The 19955-nt window shown below is 43.8% G+C and overlaps 1 protein-coding gene across 1 annotated transcript in view; it reads left to right on the top strand.

Moving 5' to 3' along the window:
- WDR48 (WD repeat domain 48) overlaps nucleotides 1–19955 on the top strand; it is a 1921140-nt gene that overhangs the window by 1531767 nt on the left and 369418 nt on the right. The window lies entirely within an intron of this gene.

Here is a 19955-nt window from a genome sequence, read left to right as displayed (position 1 = left end):
AATGGAGTCTGACAACATCTTATATGCTAGGTATAGATCTCCCCTCAACAGCCTGTAGGAGACAGAGTACAGGGATAGGGCCTTGAGGCTGTCTGCATAGGGCATTTTACTTATGCCTTGTGTTTTTTTTTTAGTGAGAACCTGTATGGACCCCCCTGTTGGATATGTCTGGTTAGGTACATACCAAAAGGGGCATTGTACTCGATAGATCTGATGAATGCAGAATGCAGTGGAACAATGACTTCCTTAGAACTAGATGCCATAATTTTGTTTATAAGTTGCACAACCTAGAATAATTTCCTCACTACTGTGGACACGAGATGGCCAGAGGCTAGATTACGGTCTATGTGTATCCTCAAGTCTCTGACTACTGGGTCAGGTCTTAGGGGTGTGTTGTCATAATGTTAGTTAGCAGGGATGGATGCCTCCCTACAGGATACTGTTGTGCATTTCTTGGCATTTAGTTTTAGTCCATGTCTCTGAAATCCAGTTATTTCTCTGTGCCAGCCCTTCCTGGAGAACATTTGTCAGTGAGGAATTCAATGACAGCTTCTAATTTGCAATTATCTGCAAATTTAGTCAGCCAGAAGCCATTGGCTTTGGCCTTTCCTTCAGAGAAGTACATGCCAAAAAGGATCAGTCCCAGGGCCAATCCCTGAGGCACTCCACTTATGACTGGCCTCTATGTAAAGGTAGACTTCTTTATTTTAACTTCCTGGGTCCTGTCTGTGAGACAGCTGGCTATCTATCTGGCGACATAAGGGTTGTTGCCTAATCTCTGAGTTTGTGAAGAATGTCTGAATGGAGAATTGTGCCAAATGCCTTGGCCAGGTCAAGGTAGGAAATATGAACCATTTTGCATTCATCCATTGCTTTGTTGACCTTCTCAAAGAAGTCCATCAGGTTGAGTAGGCATGACCTTTACTTGACGAAACCAAATTGGGTTGAGTCCAGCATGGGGGTTTCCTATGTCATTATGGATCATTTCCATGATAATTCTTTCTATGGCTTTGCATATGAGATTAGTGAGACTTCTTGCCTTTGCATAGGTTGGTTTTTCATACTGGCTGAGAGGTTCCTCTCCTTCCTTCCTTTTTCTGGATGCACAGTGTCTTCCTTTCCACTGGGAGTCCTGGTTCTCCTGGGGCAATTCAGTTCTGAGTTGGGAGCAGAGCATACATACGTCACTTTTATGCCCTATGCTTGTATGGGGAGCGAACATCTGACATATGACCCTCCCTAGGAAATAAAGGCTTTGGTATACTGGACTGGATGTTGACTATCCAAGGCAGGAGATCCCAGAGGTGATGAATACTGCTACAGTGAAAAGGTGGCCATCTACTGTTACGGTAAGATTTTACACAACTGTACTTTCTGCTCCAGAGACCTTTTTGTCCAGGCCTTTTCTTTCCAGTAGACAGGGAAGTTCCTTTATGTTTTTCTTCTGCTGCTGCTGCTTCCAAAAATTCTTCTCAAGGCACAAAAGGAAGCGCTCAAACTCCTTTTACTGGCACCATTTTGGCCAACACAGCATTGTTTTCCTCTTTTGTTTCACCTGACAAAGGCAATTACAGGAGATTACCTCATCAACTGGACTTGATAACTCGGCAAAAAAGATTCCTGCTCCATCCAAATCTTCCATGTCTCAACTTAATCCTATGGTTGATAGGATTTTAATTCTTCAAAGACACCTCTTCTCTGAAGAGGTTGTTCAAGTACTTCAAGAGGCCAGGAGACCCACTATTAATAAATCTTATACAGCTAAATGGAAAAGGTTTTCCTGTTGGTGCAGCAAACATAGTCAGGACCCACTCTTGTCACAAGTTCCTGCTGTACCGCAGTATCTCTGCGAACTACTTTGATGAAGTTTGTTCTACTCCTCTGTAAAAGCTGACTGATCAGCTGTCAGTGCCTGCCTCCCTGTTAACCATCCACTTATGTCTAGGATGGGGGTCAGACTTTTCTTCAGGGTTGTCTGGAAGATTAAATCATTTAGTTTTTTTCTTCAGGAGAGTCCTGCATATTAACCCACCAAGGAAGCTGATCTCTCCCCCCTTTCGGATCTTAATCTTGAGCTAAAAAAATGTATTTTTTTATTTATTGCATTTCTTAACCAGGAAAGTCTACTGGGCCTAGGTGAGCCCATTTTCAGTAGAGGCCTGGGGAGAAAAGCTCCACAATAACAATAGTACATACAAGAAAAAGCATAATATGCAGGGTATATACAGTCTCAATGCATGGAAATAAATATTAAACACAATGGTACAAGTTATTTACAAACATTACACATCAACATTGTGTACAATTTGATGATTGAGGATGGAGTTAGTCAGGTAGGTTAGCAGTTTTGATTGTTACTAGTTGGAGTTTTATAGGCATAAGCAGTTAAATTCACCAAGTCAGAGAGAGCTCCTAAGTAGTGATATTGTAGAGGGATGTAGTAGTGGATCCGGTGTTAGGAGGTACTGTTTTGGCACAAGTACATTGCCAGAGAGAAGAGAAGTGTCATATGAGAGACTTCTTAAAGAGAGCAGGATTACTGATTCTTCTGATAGAAGGTGGAAGGACATTCCATAGTTTTGAGACTGTAAAAGAGTATAACATTTGATCAGCTGCAAGGTTAGGCTTTTCAACTTTCAGCATCATTGTGTTTTTAGATCTTAATGGCCTGTTAGGGTGGTATGTAGTCAATAAGGAGAAGAGGGAGGGGGCATGTTGAAGGCTTGTATATGAGTATGTGCAGTGGGTAATCGTGAATAAGTGAGGCAGTGTGGGAGTTCAACCCAGTTTAGCTGTTGTAGAGATAAGCAGTGGTGTGCTGAGTTTTAGAATCTGTTGCAAATTTGGCAGTCTTGTTGTAACATGAGTCCAGTTTAGTTTTCAGGGAGGACTGGATATTGGTGAGGATTGGGGCACCATATAGTAGAGATGGTAGCAGGAAAGACGATGATGGAGCTTTTTTAGCAGTCATATTAAGGTAGTATTTATACTGTTGTCTGCATGTATGATTTGGCAAAATTTTGCGCCGGATGCCCTTCCTGACACAACCCTCCCCATTTATCCGGGCTTGGGACCGGCATAAAGAAATGCACTGGCTTGTGCATCCCCAGTGGCTGGGTTCCTGGAGAGGTGAAGATATTCTCTAGAGAGAAGAGCAATGAAGGTCAGCAGAGCTAAGACAGAATATATGTGTGTGAATGAGAGGGAGGATAGAGGAATGGTGAGGATGCAGGGAGTAGAGGTGGGGAAGGTGGATGAGTTTTAGGTACTTGGGATCAACAGTTCAGAGTAATGATGAATGTGGAAGAGAGGTGAAGAAGAGAGTACAGGCAGGATGGAGTGGGTGGAGAAGAGTGTCAGGAGTGATTTGTGACAGACGAGTACCAGTAAGAGTGATAGGGAAGGTCTACAAGAGGGTAGTGAGACCAGCTATGTTAAATGGGTTGGAGACAGTGGCATTGACAAAAAGACAGGAGTCAGCTTGATGTGGCAGAGTTGAAGATGTTAAGATTTGCACTGGGTGTGCGGGGGATGGACAGGATTAGGAATAAGTATATTGGAGGGTCAGCCCAGGTTGGAAGGTTTGGAGACAAAGCCAGAGAGGCAAGATTATGTTGGTTTGGACATGTGCTGAGGAGGGATGCAGAGTATATTGGGAAAATGATGCCAAGGATGAAGCTGCCAGATAGGAAAAGAGGGAGGCCTAAGATAAGGTTTATGGATGTGGTGAGAGAGGACATGCAGGTGGTTGGTGTGACAGAGCAAGATGCAGAGGACAGGAAAAAATGGAAACAATTGATCTGCTGTGGCGACCCCTAAAGGGAGCAGCCGAAAGAAGAAGATGATTAAGGTAGTATTTGTGTCTATGGAGGGTACCTAATTTTTTTATATGTTTTTTGGATGTTGCTATGGATATGGAGGTCAGATGGCAGATTTTCATCAGTAATAACTCCTAGCAATTTGGTGCTTACTGTCTCCTTTTTAATCAGCATTTTCTGCTTCTGTAAAATTCTGTACTTAGAAAACTGTCCTCGTGTTGGCTCTCACCTCTGCTAGGAAAGTTTCTAAATTACAAGCTCAAATGGCCATTTCTCCTTTTTTCTGTCCTGTCCTTCATGCCAAAGTAGCAAGTGAGCTGTCCTTCATTCAGGTTATTCACATACCCACTTTCTTCCCCAGTCCACAAACTTGGGGGGATTATTCACAGGCAAGTCAGATTTTACTTGGACAAAACTAAATCCTTCAGAAAGACTCAGCAGCTGTTTGTATCATTTATGAGCCTTATGTTTGGCCAGCCGGTCTCCAAATAAACTGTTGCAAGTTGGATTTCTACTAACACTGGGCAAGACTACAGTCCAGGTTGTAGCTTGTTACAGATCCCCCACCATGTCTCAGGATTCCCACTCTTCAATTCTTAAGATACTGGAAAATATTAAGGTACAACCCAATGCCTTAATTATGGGCGATTTCAACTACCCCACCATCAACTGGGAAAACTACTCTTGTACCAACTCATTCTCTTAACGTTTTCTGGAATTCATAAATTCCAATGCCTTGGATCAGCTTGTCCACACCCCCACCAGGGGCAGCAATATCCTGGACCTGGTCATTACCAATATGGGTAACCGGTGTTCCACGCCAGAGGTCAACTCCTCACTGGTCATATCCGACCACAAGCTAATCACCATACCCATCCATATCCCACCCCCACTCCCCATTAAGGTAGCCACCATCAAAAACTACTCCAAAGCCAACTTCATGCTTCTTAAGACAGAAGTGGCAAACTTTGACACCCATGCAGACGGAAAATAGAGGTTCCTCCTTGGGATCTTAATTTTGTGTTAGAGAAGCCAACACTTGCTCCCTTTGAACTTGATAACCCGACTGACTTAGAGTTCTTGACTTGGAGAACAGTTGTACTAATTGCTCTGTCCTCTGCAAGAAGGGTATCTGAGTTGCGAGGTCTTATGGTGAGTTAACCCTACCTCATGTTCCACAGGGACAGGATTCCTTTGAGAACTAATCCTGTTTTTATGCCTAAAGTGGTGTCTGAGTTTATTTTAAGCCAAACTATCCATCTTCCCATTTTCTTTCCTGAAACGTAAAAATTAGTGAGAAAGGATACTCCATACTTTGAATGTCCACAGACAACTCCGGTACTATATTGACAGAACTAAATCTTTCAGCTTTTCGTCTCAATTCTTGATTAAATTTTAAGGTAGGAAGAAGAGACAACCTTTGTCAAAACAGACTGTTTCTAAATGGTTGTCTAACACTGTTACCTTTTGTTATACTCACTGCAAGAAAACTGTTTCATACAGGGTCAAGGCCTCTGTACCAGGACCTTGGCTTCATCTGTGCCTTTTTGGAAAAGGTTGGACTCTGGAAGCATTCTGGAAGCAGCAACTTGGTTCTCTGAAAATATTTTTAAAGAGTGCCATAAGCTCGATTCCTTCTCTCTGTCTAGGTCAGGCTTTGCCAGGATCATTCTCCAGGGGCTCCTGTACTCTTCTCCTTCCACTTCCAAAATTTGTAAGCTATGGTAATCTACCCATATAGCTTAGGCTATTGTAGCAGTGATCAATATGAAGGACATAATACTGTTGTGTAAGTAAACTTAACCATAACAGTAGATGTTCAAATGATCATATCTGCAGTAGCCGCTGTCCCCCTACATCCCCCTTGTTTCTTGATGTGTTTTTGCCAGGATGTATATTTTTTGTTCTGAGCATTGTCCTTTCGGGTCTCTCTCGGTATGTTGGCATGAAACCTCTGAAGACCTTAGCACCCTAACCTTTATTTTTAGTCAGCTCAGCTCGAGCTAACAGTTTGGAAATGTGGAAGGTGCCCTTAAGATTTGGAAGCTGGCTTGGTGCTTATATCCTTGCTGGATATAACCCATATAGCTTAGGCTGTTGCAGCAGTGATCATTCAAACATGTACTGTTATGGTAAGTTTAATTGCACAGCAGTACTTTACTCTGTATTTGAGAATCTTATTTCTTAGTACAGTATCTCACTGTTTACCTCGTAGATGTATCATTACTGGGAATGTTTACAGTATAACCTCCAAGTGTTGCATATTTGAGTGTTTAAGACCATGGTTATTGTTTCTGCCTCAGATTGGTGTGCTCTCTGGCCTGGGTTGTGCCTGAAAAAGGTCTTCAGTCCAATATGTTTAGTTTATTAACAAAAGTCTAAATAAATAAAGCATCCTTACTAGGCAGCATGACACTGGCTGCTTAGCAGGCTCCAGACTTTTTTATAATCATAATCTGTCATGGGTTCAAAAGTAGTTTGGACAGAGAATGTTGAAGTTAGTGGTGTAATGGGTATAATGAGAGGGATGCATAAGGGTGCAGTCATTTAAAAAAAGAAGCCAATATTAATGTAAGATGTTTTTCCATAGTGTGTTGCAGTACTGCTCCTTAGGTCTTCCTGCCATGCAGAAGCCCACGACCATCCCAATTTTCAGAGTGTTTTCATCATCCCTAGCTGAGGGACATCTGATGACCAACATTCAGACATCAGGGTATAAGAGGGGCTTCTGTTGGTGCCATCTTCAGATGTTCTTCGTGTTTCACTGTTGCAGTCATTACATTTGGGTTATCTGCTTGCAAAAGCCCTCAGCCTGATTATCAAAGTCTTGGGTCCTGCGTCATTTGCTGTCCCTTCTTCCATGACGTCAGGGGTATAAAACATTCAGCCGATGCCATTACATCAGTCTTTCTTGCCGTGCGGTGCCCGAAGCAGAAGCAGTTTGCAAGTGCCGGTCGGCCGACTCCTGAAATTTTCATTTTCAAGTTTCAGAACCAAAGTCTTCAACTAAAGCTAAATACCCCATTGGGGAAACTTTTTCTTGCTCCTTACTGATGTCAGTAAAAGTTAATAATTGCATTACTTGTGGAAAGCAAATACCTCACAAAGATTTTCATTCGTACTATATTCCTTGCCTGGGCCCTGACCACAACGTACCTTGCTGTCGTTTTTGTGCTTTATTTAATCAGCGCACTATCCGTCTTCTGTATATTTTCGCCTCTAAATATTTTGGTTCTCGGTGTAATTATCCAGAAATGTCATCGGTTAGCCACCCGACTACCGGGATTCCAAAAAAAATGCAAAGATAAAGACAGAGACAGGCCGCCTAGGTCCAAAGCTGCCGACGATGCTTCTTCTAAGCCAGTCGCCAGTACTCAGTGAGGCACTTTCGCAGCCCCTGATACCCGCTACTTCTGATTCGCAGGCTTCTACTGAGACCCATTTGGAGTCTGGTATGCTGAGAGATGCTTCAACTGTGGAACCTGCGGATGTCTCTACCTTGGATGGGTCCGGAGCCGCTGTGCAGGCACCAGCTTCTGAGGGTGCATTCAGGCCTACGGACTTGCATATTAAATCAACGCCTCCTTCTTCATTTAGGCCTAAATCTCGAACCATGCCTAAGAAACCGGTGCCCGGGCTGCATGTTCAGGCCTCTCTGCCTAAAAAGCAAATAATAAGAATGGCTGAAGGTCTTATAACTTTAATCAGGGGAAGCCAACCTACCCCTTTTAAGAGACCTAGGACTGAAGTTGTTTATGAATCTTCTGTCCAGGGTTCTGATTTTTCTGATGATCTGGATTTGCCCTTATCTACTTATGAGAATTCTGATGCAGAGGACTCTATCCTCTCTGCTTCCCCTCCAGAGGATTTTTCTTTTGGTGAAACCTTACATACTCCAAGGGAGCATTTCCACTGGGAAAGCCAGGATGTTTCTGATTCAAAAAAGAGGCTTAGGGATTTCTTATTCCTGCCTCAGCACAAGCCTTCAGCTATACCTTCTGTACTAGACATTGCTGATGATGCATTTTCGGAGTCTAGTTTGGCTCTTGATTCTTTACCTCCTGCTCCCAGAAAACCTGACCGATATTACACGGTTCGTGATTCACACAAGTTTCTTTTTAAAAAAATCCTGTTGCGGATCCAGAGACTATTTCACAGGGACCCAAGGGCATTAAGGCTTCTACTGCTAAAAATCCTACCCCTTCTGATAGAGACTCCAGGGCACTGGATAGATGGGGTAAGAAGGTTTACACTTCTGCAACCTTGGCCATTATGGCTTTAAACTGCCAGTTTCATATGTTAAAGTATCAACATGTTATTGGGTTGCTTAAACAGAAAATGTTGATTCCCGACTGTGGTGAAAATAAAGAATTACAGCATTCAATGCATTCTGCTGAACAGGTTGGTAAACATACTTTGCTGTGGATTTGATTCATCAGAGGCCTCTTGCAGGGCCGCTGCTACTGGGTCTGTGCTCAGAAGCCATGCTTGGCTTAAGGAGCAATCTTTGCCTGATCATGTTAAAGCTAAACTGTTGGATGCTCCCTTAAATCAGGACCGTCTATTTGGCAACAAAGCTGAGGAAGTTCCTAAAAAGATGGAAGATAAAGCTAAATCTATGCAAACTGTTAAAGATTTCTTGCAAGTTCAGCCTCCTAGATTTAGTAGGCATTGGCCCTCTAAGAATTGGTCCTGTCCAGCCCCTTCCAGGTCTTCTCAAGCCAAACTCAGATACAGCAGAAACCCCGGATTTCAGTCCCAGGGGACACACAAGACTAAGCAGTGGGGGATTTCCACACCCAAATCTGGGAGTAATAAGACTCCCCCTATGGAAAACTGTCTCAATGACTTGCTTTTAAAACTTCCAAGCACTTCCCCAACTGAATGCTCCTTTAGGCGGAAAGATTGGTCTGCAGGCCAAAAACTGGGAACTCATTACTTAGGACAAATGGGTTTTAAAAATATAGTGTCCCAAGGATATAGATTTCACTTCCACACATTACCAACACCAAGCAGGTGGCCAGATCTACCCCCAAATCAGTGGGCAGAGGCCCAAAATCAAGTACTCTCTCTCTTGAGCATGGGGGCTATTCAGTTGATACCAGACGAGAGAAAGGGACAAGGTTTCTATTCGAGACTTTTCCTGGTACCCAGAAAAGACAGTACATGGCATCCCATCCTGGACCTTTCTACTCTAAACACCTTTCTGGTGATTCCAAAATTCAAAATGCTGACTCTTCACCAGCTGCTTCCTATGCTAGGCAAAGCTGCATGGTTGGCAACACTAGACTTAAAAGAAGCATACCTGCACATCCCTATCAAGGAGTCTTGCAGAAGATTCCTACGTTTCAAAGCAGGCTACATGCACCATCAGTTCTCTGCACTGCCCTTTGGCTTATCTGTTGCACTCAGGGTATTCACAAAGTGCCTAGCTCTAGTCAGTGCATTTTGCAGGCAAAGAAATATTCAAATATACCCATACCTGGACGATTGTCTATTTCAGGCAGAAAGCCAGGACATACTTTTGAATCATCTGGCCTTTGTTCAAAGGGTGCTGACTTGTCTGGGTTACACCATAAATGAAAAGAAATCACACCTGGTACCCTGTCAACAAATTATATTCCTGGGAGCAAGCTTGAATACAACTTCCCAGATGGCTTTCCTCACGCCAGAGAAACGGATTCATTTGACAACGTACTTCAAATAAGTGGCCATAAAAACCCAGCTATCTGCAAGGCAAATACTGCAAGCCTTGGGGTTCATGGCTGCCTGCATTCTTCTAATTCCACAGGCAAGGCTGCATCTGAGGAAACTACAATGGTATCTCAAAAGCCTATGGTGTCAACATTCACAGGATCTAGAAGCAATGATTCGTATCATACCTTGCCTATGCCTAGAGTTCCTCTTGTGGTCCGAGGCCTGCACCTAAACAGGGGACTACCATTCACACTACCCCCTGCCGCCCGAACCTTAACAACAGATGCATCAGACTATGCATGTGGGGCCCACCTGGCAGGGAAGTGCATTCAGGGCAAATGGAACCCAAGTCAAATGCACCTGCACATCAAAAGGAAATGTTAGCTGTACAGAATGCTCTGACAGCCTTCAAGGACCACATTCTAACAGGACGACTAATGGTAAAGATGGACAACACCACTGTCATGTGGTACATAAACAAGCAGGGGATACACATTCTTACCCCCTCTGCAGACTAGCCACGGCATTGTGGAACACAGCCTTGAGCTACCAAGTGGATCTACAAGCTCAATTCCTGCCAGGAAAACTAAATACACTGGCAGACGGACTAAGCAGTAACCTCATGGACCCACACGAGTGGAGACTGGAACCAAGGATTTTCAACATGTTGACAAGCAAGTGGGGGAGCCCAGATATAAACTTGTTTGCCTCTCCCCAGAACCATCAATTGGACAAATTCCGCACAAGGATTCTTCACAAGCTAGCTTGGAAAGTGTATGCTCTATCCTTCAGCTGGAAAAACCTTATCAGTTTATGCCTTTCCTCCTCTGCCTGTGCTGTCCAAGGTACTACTAAAGATCAAACAGGACAAGCCAAGGCCGATTTTAATTGTACCAGACTGACCACGCCAACACTGGTAACCCCCTCTTGCTCAGTGTGTCATGCTTGGCCCCATGGCACCTGCCTCAGACTCCTTTCCTGTTGTCTCAGCAGGAGAACCAGATTCTGCACCCTCAGCTGCAAACCCTGAACCTAGCAGCCTGGCTAATTACCTAATCTCTCCTTTACCATCCCTCAGTAAATCAGTGATGAATATCATTTTAGAGGCAAGGAGGCCTAGTACTAGAAGATCTTATGCTGCAAAATGGGAAAGATTTTGTGCCTGGAATCAATCTCAAGGGATGAGCGCAGCAGTGCCCAATTTACCTCAGATTCTACAACATTTGACTGAGATGCTTCATAAGGGCTTGTCCTTTTCCTGCATCAAAATTCATGCCTCAGCCATTTCAGCTCATTACAGCACAGAGCCTCCCCTCTTCTCTCACCCACTGCTCAAGCAGTTCCTCAGAGGGGCCAAAAATTTAAGGCCGCCCAGGAGAGCTTCAACTCCAGCCTGGGACCTTAACTTTGTCTTGGAGAAACTCACTCTTCCTCCTTTCGAGCCAGCTGCTATTGCAGATTTAAAATTCCTTTCCTGAAAAACAGCTTTCCTTTTAGCAATCACTTCTGCAAGAAGGGTATCTGAATTACAGGCCCTTATGGCAGTAGAGCCTTTCATCATCTTTCATGCGGACAGGGTGTCCCTCAGAACCAGTCCCTCCTTCATGCCCAAGGTGGTACCCAGTGTGGCTCTTAATCAATCCATTCATTTGCCTAGCTTCTTTTCTAACCCACAGAACAAAGGGGAATGGATACTGCACTCTTTAGATGTGCACAGACAACTTAGATTTTACTTGGACAGGACTAAACCTCAAAGGAGATCTGAACAACTGCTGGTGGCATTTGCTGCAGGAACAGAGGGGAAAGCTATTTCAAAGCAAACCATTTCAAAATGGATAGGCCATTGCATTCATTTCTGCTATAAGCACCATGGAAAACTGTCCAACAGGGGATCAGACCCCATTCAACCAGGGCTGCATCTACCTCCACAGCCTTTCTCAGGGGCGTCCTTACCAGGGACATCCTAGAAGCTGCTACCTGGAGTTCTGTACATACTTTCACCAAGCATTATCATTTGCCAATTTTCTCTAAATCCAGAGCTGGCTTTGCCACTGCAGTCTTGCAGGGCCTTATAGCTGGTCCTGATTCTATTTAAATTCCTCCTCCCAACCTTTGCTTTGGGAATCTACCCAAATGTAATGACTACAACAGTGAAACATGAAGAACATAGTACAGTTGTATACACTTACCATAAATGTAGATGTTCGAGTGTATTCACTGTTGTAGTCCTTGTTATCCTCCCTCCAGCCCCCTTTCATGTCATGAAAGAAGGGACAGCATCCGACGCAGGACCCAAGACTTTGTTAATCAGGCCGACTGAGGGCTACTGCAAGTAGATCACCCAAATGTAATGACTGCAACAGTGAATACACTCGGAACATCTACATTTATGGTAAGTGTACACAACTGTATTTTCTTTCTAGCCATGCAGACCAGTGAGCTTCTGTGTGTACCAGATGATCACCATCCATCGGCTGTTTTTTTTTTTCTCCAGAGTTTCTTCAAATTTCTGAAGTGCCCTGTTGAGGAATTATTTCTTCTGATTAATGTTCAAAAAAAGTCTAACTTGTAGTTTAGAAAACAAATCCCATAAAAAGACTTTCATTCATTTTGTCTGTTTTGTTTGGGGTGTTAGCACGATGTTTTCAGTTGTCAAGACTGTGCTGGATTTAGAGCCAAGACTTGTAAGCATAGGGCTAGAGTCCCTGTGCCACTCTGTTTTTACTGCTGCCTAAATAGAAAGACTCTTCAGATGATGACAACCTTTATGCATCTGTGTCTAAGTTGACTAACAACTCCAGAGAGGCACTTTTGCAGCCCCCAGGTCCAACTGCCAGGTGCAAGCCCTCTGGAATGACTCCCTGGAGGCTGCCGTGGCAGCAGGCCACTTGACTTTGCTATCTCTGACATCTACCTCGGTTGTGTCTGTGATCTCTCAGCAGGCCTCTGCTTCTAATATGTGAACTTCACTTACCGAGGGAGGTGGTTCTTATTCCATATTTGCTCTGTAGGAGCACACGCTATTAACCCACACCGAGGCTGCTATCATCCAGCTGCAGACTGAGTCCTTTATTGCTGAATGAATGCCTAAACCTAAGAGACAAGTCAGCCTATCTCAGCCTATGCCTCAGTCATTGGTTATTACTGCCTAGGTTGAAACTCAGGACCTCTTTAAAATTGCCCAGGAATACATGGCCTTTATGAAATCTAGGCATGCCAGCCAGGTACTACAGACTACCCTCTGCAAGCCTCTCCCAGTAAAAGATGTCTTCTGTCAAGAGGAGCCTAGGTCTTCAGGATCTGAGGATGAGGAAGTGTTATTTTATTGTGAACACCCCCCTCGCCAGTTCTACCCTGTTTCGGACTCATATGATATCCTTTTCTTTGCTTCTCCCCAACAGGATTTATCCTTTGGGGATATATTACACAAAATGGAGGAGGCTTTTCATTGGAAAAGCAAGGAAGTCTGTCAGGCCCAGTCCCATTGCAGGCAGCATCTATGTTTGCTGTCCCCCAGACCACTAGCTGTCCCACCATTGCATGTGGTATTAGATGATGTATTCAAAGACATATCTTTAAACCCAAACCCTCTTCCACCCACTCCAATGAAGCCAAGCTGATTTTCTTTAGTGCGTGACACAAACACCTGTACAAAACCTCACCAGCTAATCCCTCTGTAGTCTCTACAGAATCCAATAAGGGTGTAACTAAGGCTGCTGCTAGACATCCCATACCTAATGACAGGGAAGGTAGACTATTACACTAGTTTGGGAAAAAGACTTGTGCATCAGATGCCCTTCGTATGAAGGCCCTCAATTTGCCAATTTCACATGTTAAAATACTTGACTCCTTGCAAGAACAAATCTTTACCAAAGCAGAGAGCATTACAGATAAAGTATTACCAAGGAACATACAAAACACTGCTAAAGCAACAGTCCAGGTTTCCAGAAATTCTCTGGTGTGTGGTTACGACACTTTAGATGCATCATACAGAGCAGCTGCTAATGGCTCTGTTATCAGCAGGCACGTTTAGCTGAGTACCTAGCCACTTTCTGACCAAGTTAGGGCCAAGCTGTTGGATGCCCCATTGGATAAAGAATTCATGTTTGGGCCTCTTGCAGAGAAGGTTTTTGAGAAATTGGATAAAAAAACAAATAAAAACTGCAAAGAAATTGTATTTGTCTCCAACGCCAAGATACAATAGAAGTTATCCTCCTAAGCCTTGTCCTCTGCCTACTAGGAAAGATAAGGGGAGGCCTCCCCGATCAAAAAGGTACAAATTCCTACTCTCCTTACCCATCTGTTTGCTGCTGCCCCCCCCCCCAAGTTCCAGGGGGGCAAATGGGGAGGAAAGCATTTCAGATGAGTAGTTCTTATCCAACATCATTCCCTACCTTTACTTTTTACTTCTAACTCATAACTGGTACTTTTTTTTCTTTTCCAGTTCAAAAAAGTCTTTTGACATCTGGAAGGATTGTACTCTCTTCAGGCATCAGGCTGTTGCTCACTGTCTAGAAAGACCAGAAAACGGTGCTGTCGGATGCCCCTCTTATACCCTGATGTTGAATCACTGACCATTGGACCTATTGGCTAGGGATGATTAAAAGAAACTGGAAATTGGGCTGATTGTTAATACTGATACATTTTTATGCTCAACTCCTGAGAGACTTGCTTGGCTACAAACATCTGCATTAGAAGCTGAAGTCAAGTAAAACTTGCAGTTGTGTATTTTAGTCTTCTGTTAAGTAACTTGCAGTTTTAAAAGTACAGTATTTTCATTTTGTCTGTTTCCTAATTGTGTGTTTCTGAACAGTGTGCTGTCTCTCTCTCTCTCTCTCTCTGTCTCTCTCTCTCTCTCTTAGTTCTCCACACTCCCTCCCTGTTCTTGGTGGCTCTGGAATTGCCCGCCCCTCCTGTAAGTCTGTATTAGAACACTCCTCCTAGGTCCATCTCATTTGCTCACTTAGCCGAGTACAGTGAGATCATATTCTGAGTCTAGTGTTCACTTTACTTAATACAGAGAGAAGATTTGAGAAGGCCAGCCCACTTAGGCTCTTCCTTCCTCCCTCCTTGCACTTAAAAGTGCAATTTTTTTTTATTCATCTGCTTTTACTGTATTTGTGTTTCCTCCTATTTTATTTTGCTTTTCTTAAAAGTACTCAATTTTATTTATTACTGCTTGGCAGTACCCTGATTAAGTTGTAACTGTTATTCTAAGTCTTTTGGTTTAAGCACTTGGGCTTCATACAGCCTGTTTTACATTAAGAAGGTTTGTGGTCTGCACTATTGTGGCAGGACAGGTAGCTTGCATCCTTCTAAGCTGGAAATTGCTGATTGAAGGCCCAGTGTCTGCTATTCTAAAAGTGTATTACTTCTGGCTTAAGCACTTGGGCTTCAGGACAGTTATTCTACATTAAGAAGGTTTGTGGTCGGCACTCTTGTGAGAGGAGAGGCTGGATTCTGCCCTTCTGAGCTGGGAATTTCTAGTCACAGGCTTATTGTGCCTGCTTATTTGAACTGTTTCTTTCTGAAATTGGTGCACCTTGTTGCTGTAGCATAGACCAGATTCAGGCCTGCTGAATCTAGCTTTGTTTGTATAACTTGAGCACTGATCCAGGCCATCTTTTTTTGGAGAAGATTCCCCTACACCCTAAGTAGCAGGTGTGTGCAGTTAAAACTTGTCTGGTTGAAGACTGCTGGAACAGGGCTCAGTTTTGAGCTATTTTCTGGTTAATTGGGTAACTTGTTTAAATCAGTTTGTTTGTTTTCTATTGTCTTTTATATATATATATATATATATATATATATATATATATATATATATTTGTTTGTGTCTTTCGGCTTTTCCCGATTAGGGGTCACCACAGCAGAACTCCGGTCCGCTAATGATTGGCAGTTGATTTTTACGTACCAGCTTGCCAGGCCTGACGCACAACCTTCAATGAAGGTACGCCCATTCACACATGTCTCCACGCAGAAGACGCTCTAGCTGAGAATTGAACCGGACAGCGTCTTACTGTGAGGCGACAATGCTACCGCAGCACCACCACCGCATATATATATATATATATATATATATATATATATATATATATGTATATATAAATTGCACTTTATTCATCTGCTTTACTGTATTTGTGTTTCTTCCTACTTTATTACGAGGGGCATTGACTACAACTCTGATCTGCGATATATAACAATAAGTATCCGTTTCTGTGCATTTAAAGTGTTTTTTGAGTGTATCTGCTTTATTTTCTGAAAAGAAAAAACAAAAATATATATATATATATATATATATATATTTGTTTCCTGCCTTTCTAAGCTAGTATACTACAGTTTCAGGTTAGTGATGAATTCAGGGCTGTGTTACAAATCTTTGTGTATACCCATACCTTACTTGGATAGAAGGAAGTTTTTCTGTTCACCTGTGAGAGAGGGGAGCTTTGAGCAGCCTATCTGTCCCTGGAGGAGTAGTTTCAGCCCAGAAATTAGTAGTTTTTTGGCCATTTTGGGCTAATTTCTCTCTTTTCTTTTTCCTGCTATAGATACCATATTTGCCCGGTTTTGCGTGCCAGGCAGCACCAGTTAGCTAGGGTAAAACTATTCCCGGCTCCACAAAGTCTCTTCAATTTTTCCCTTGAAACTAGACAAACTTTCAACTTAAGAACTCAATCCATTCATTTCTCAGCCCGGCACTTGCTCAGAACTTATAGCAAGCACTTATAAACCCTAGCACTAGACCCTCCTGTACTGTACAGAAGGACAAGGCTCTCTTTTCGACCTTACCAGCCAGTTCACTGTACCTATCCAGCCATGTCCAAAGGGCAGTTTCAGGCATACTCTCCAGTCCAACTGGTGAATCTGGGCATTTTGAGGCAATGTTACAACTGCCTCATGTACACAGACAACCCCCTCCTCCTACCACCAAACACTAATACATGCGAGAGATGCAATTATACAGCCAAACTGGAAGCTAAGCTCTCTCAACCCAAGACTGGATCAAACAGTCAAGAGGAGAAGGGAAATACTTGCATCACACCACCAGTCTCACATAGACCCATTAAACCAGCACCGGCAAAAAAAACACATAAATACATGAAAACATACTCTGAGGCTCTAAATAAAAATCTGCAAAACCAACAGATACCTCCAAAGCAAACATCCAAGCAAACTCCACCCCACCAACATACTTCACAAAACCAGTGAGTGTGCCATGCAATCACAGCTCTTAAGGCAAAATAACATACCCAACATACTAGTAATAGGTGACTCTATAGTCAGGCACACTGACATCCCACTCACTAGGCTGAATAAGGAGAAGGTTACTGTTAGCTGCCTGTCAGGTGCCAGGATCCACCACATAACACAAGCACTAAGGTCACTCCAGAACAAGTACAAATATGACTCTGTCATTGTCCATGTTGGTGTGAATGACCTGAGCCGTACCTCCCTGGACTACATGAAAAGAGACCTGGAAGAGCTCTCTGATCACATAGCCCAGGCCGGTATGACCCTGACCCTGAGTAGCATCCTTCCCTCACCAAGAATGATACCATGGTATAAAGAAAAACTTCTCGATTTCAACAATTGGCTAAGTTTCTGAAGTCATTCAAAGGGGATCCAGTGTCTGTCCGCCTGGGACGACATGCTCGACAAGCCACGCTGCTTCGCTAGAGACGGCTTGGACCTGTCACCCTTAGGCTTTTGAATACTGGCCAAGGCTATTGCCACCCCCATAGTGCCTTTTTTTTAGGCAAGGCTCAAAAGACAAACCCACCGCCGTAAATAGCACAAGTAACAAAAAAACTGAGGGTAATGCTACTCAGTGTTAGAAGTCTAAACTTCAGAATGCACGCACTCGATGCACTCTTCAGTATGGAGAAAATCGATGTATGTGCAGTAACAGAAACCTGGTTTAAGGCTCCAGAGAACACCCCAGCACTACCAGGCTACAACTCGTACCATATAAATACAAAAGGCGGGGGCATATCCATATTCATCAAGGATACCCACACCTCCAGGTTAGTGGCACAGCACGATGCTTCGGATATCATCCACGTGCAACTAACAACGAGCAAAACTGCAATTCAAATTGTAGCTTGCTACAGATCACCCACCATGTCCCAGGACTCCCATTCCACGTTTCTGGAAACACTGGGAAACATAAAGGTCCTACCAAACACCCTAATATTGGGTGATTTCAGTTACCCAAACATTAACTGGGAGAACTACTCAAGTACTAACTCCCTTGCCCAACATTTCCTAGAATTTATAAACTCAATCATCCTGGTTCAACTGGTCAACACTCCCACCAGAGGTGACAACATATTGGACTTGGTCATCACCAACATGGGCAACAGGTGTTCCACACCGAAGGTCAACTCCTCGCTGGTTAGATCTGACCATAAACAAATCACTTTTGATATCCACATTCTGCCACCCCCGGACAAGAAAACCACCGTGAAAAACTTTTCAAAAGCAAATTTCACGTTACTTAAGACCGAGGTGGAAAGTTTCAAAGCCCCCATGCTGAAGGATAACGCTGTCCAAGCTGCAAAATCCTTTACTAATGCATTCTACAGGCACCTACAAGAATGCATGAATCGTGCCATCCCAAGCAAAACCAAGACTCACTCCTCTAAGAAAAAGAAACCAGTCTGGTAGACTCCTGCCATAACCAAGCTATACAATAGAAGGAGGAAACTAGCACAGAAAAGAGTAAAATCCCAAGAAGGGAAGACATCCCTGATCAGTATCAGCAAGAAACTACGATCCCTCATAAAGTCATCCAAGGCGAGCTTTGAAAGAAAAATTGCCAAGGACTCCAAAGATTAACCACAAGGCATTCTTTAGCTATGTCAAGAATCTAAGTGGTAATGCTCAGATCTGCTCAGAGTTAGTGCAGAATGGCACAAAATACACTGAACCGACAGATATCACCAACATCTGGCAGACAGGTTCAGCGCAAACTTCACCCCCCTCTTACCCCCAAAAGGGCCCATAACCATACCAGAAGAGTGTAGAGTCCCTGAAATCACAGACACTCAGGTTAAAACAGCCCTCTCCAAAGCCAAAAACACAGCATCAATGGGACCAGACGGTGTCCCAGGCTGCGTCCTGCACGAGCTCAAAGACGAGCTAACCCCTCACCTAAACACATTGTTCAAACTCAGCCTCTCCACAGGCTACGTACCCATAGAGTGGCGCACAGCAACGGTTATCCCGCTCCACAAAGGTGGAGCCACAACAGACCCCAGGAACTATCGCCCTATAAGCCTGACTAGCTTGGTCTGCAAGGCTATGAAGCGCATCATCATGGAACTCATTAACAGAGACATTGGGAACCTCCAAACACTGGACCCTACCCAGTTCGGCTTTAAGGGCAGATCATGCCTCCTAAGCCTGGTGGACTTCTTTGAGACAGTTACCAAAGCTATAGACGAGGGAAAGGTGGTACACACAGCCTACCTAGAACTCGCTAAGGCCTTTGACACCATTCCCCATTCTGGTATTGTAGACAAGCTTACCAGCCTGAACATAACCCCCTACGTCACAAGATGGGTTGCCACCTGGCTCACGGACAGAACTCACATGGTGAGAGTTGCAGGAGCTAGGTCCGACTCTAAACCAGTTACAAGCGGCGTTACCCAAGGCTCAGTCCTAGGACCCCTCCTGTTCGCATATACTTCTCAGAGGTGCTGGCAAGCACAGGAGGACTATGGCTGACCAAGTTCGCAGACGACTGCAAACTAGGGGTTATAATTGACTCTCCAGCTGACACAAACATCATCCAAAAGGGACTCACTAAGACGGATACCTGGTGTCAAAATCATGGCCTCAAGCTAAATGCCAAAAAGTGCATAGTCATCCCCTTTGGAAAAAACAAAATACTCACAATCTACCACATAGGTGGTAGTCCCCTAAATATGGAAGACTTAATAAGGGATCTGGGGACCCAAGTAGATAATAATCTCACCTTTGATAATCACATTGCCAAAGTGGTTAGAAAATCCTTCTATGTGGCCCACATAATCACAAAAGGGTTCACATCCAGATCAAAAGAGGTCATTGTGCCCCTCTGCTCATCACTCATCAGACCCATCATAGAGTACAACACCCCATTTGGGATGTACCTTACAAGACACCTGCAACAACTGGAAAGACCACTGAAGTACCTCACCAAGAGGATCACTGGCCTCAGACAGATGCCCTATGCAGCTCAACTGAAGAAACTCCTTCTGTACTCTGTTGCATACCGCCAACTCAGAGGTGATCTCTGCCTGACATACAAGGTCATGTCCAACCCAGAATTGATAGACATGCTCCACCTAAAGAAAAACTTATCCCCTCGAGCCACACGCTCTAGGGATCTAAACCTCACCACAACAATAAATAGGATGTGCTGGAGGGATAGATTCCTGTCCCAGAGACTTCCTGTGC

Source organism: Protopterus annectens, chromosome 3.part1, assembly GCF_019279795.1.
Source record: "Protopterus annectens isolate FY-2018-M chromosome 3.part1, PAN1.0, whole genome shotgun sequence".
NCBI lineage: Eukaryota > Metazoa > Chordata > Ceratodontiformes > Protopteridae > Protopterus > Protopterus annectens.
Note: the sequence above shows the minus strand (reverse complement) of the source record. Positions and strands in the feature narration are given on the sequence as shown.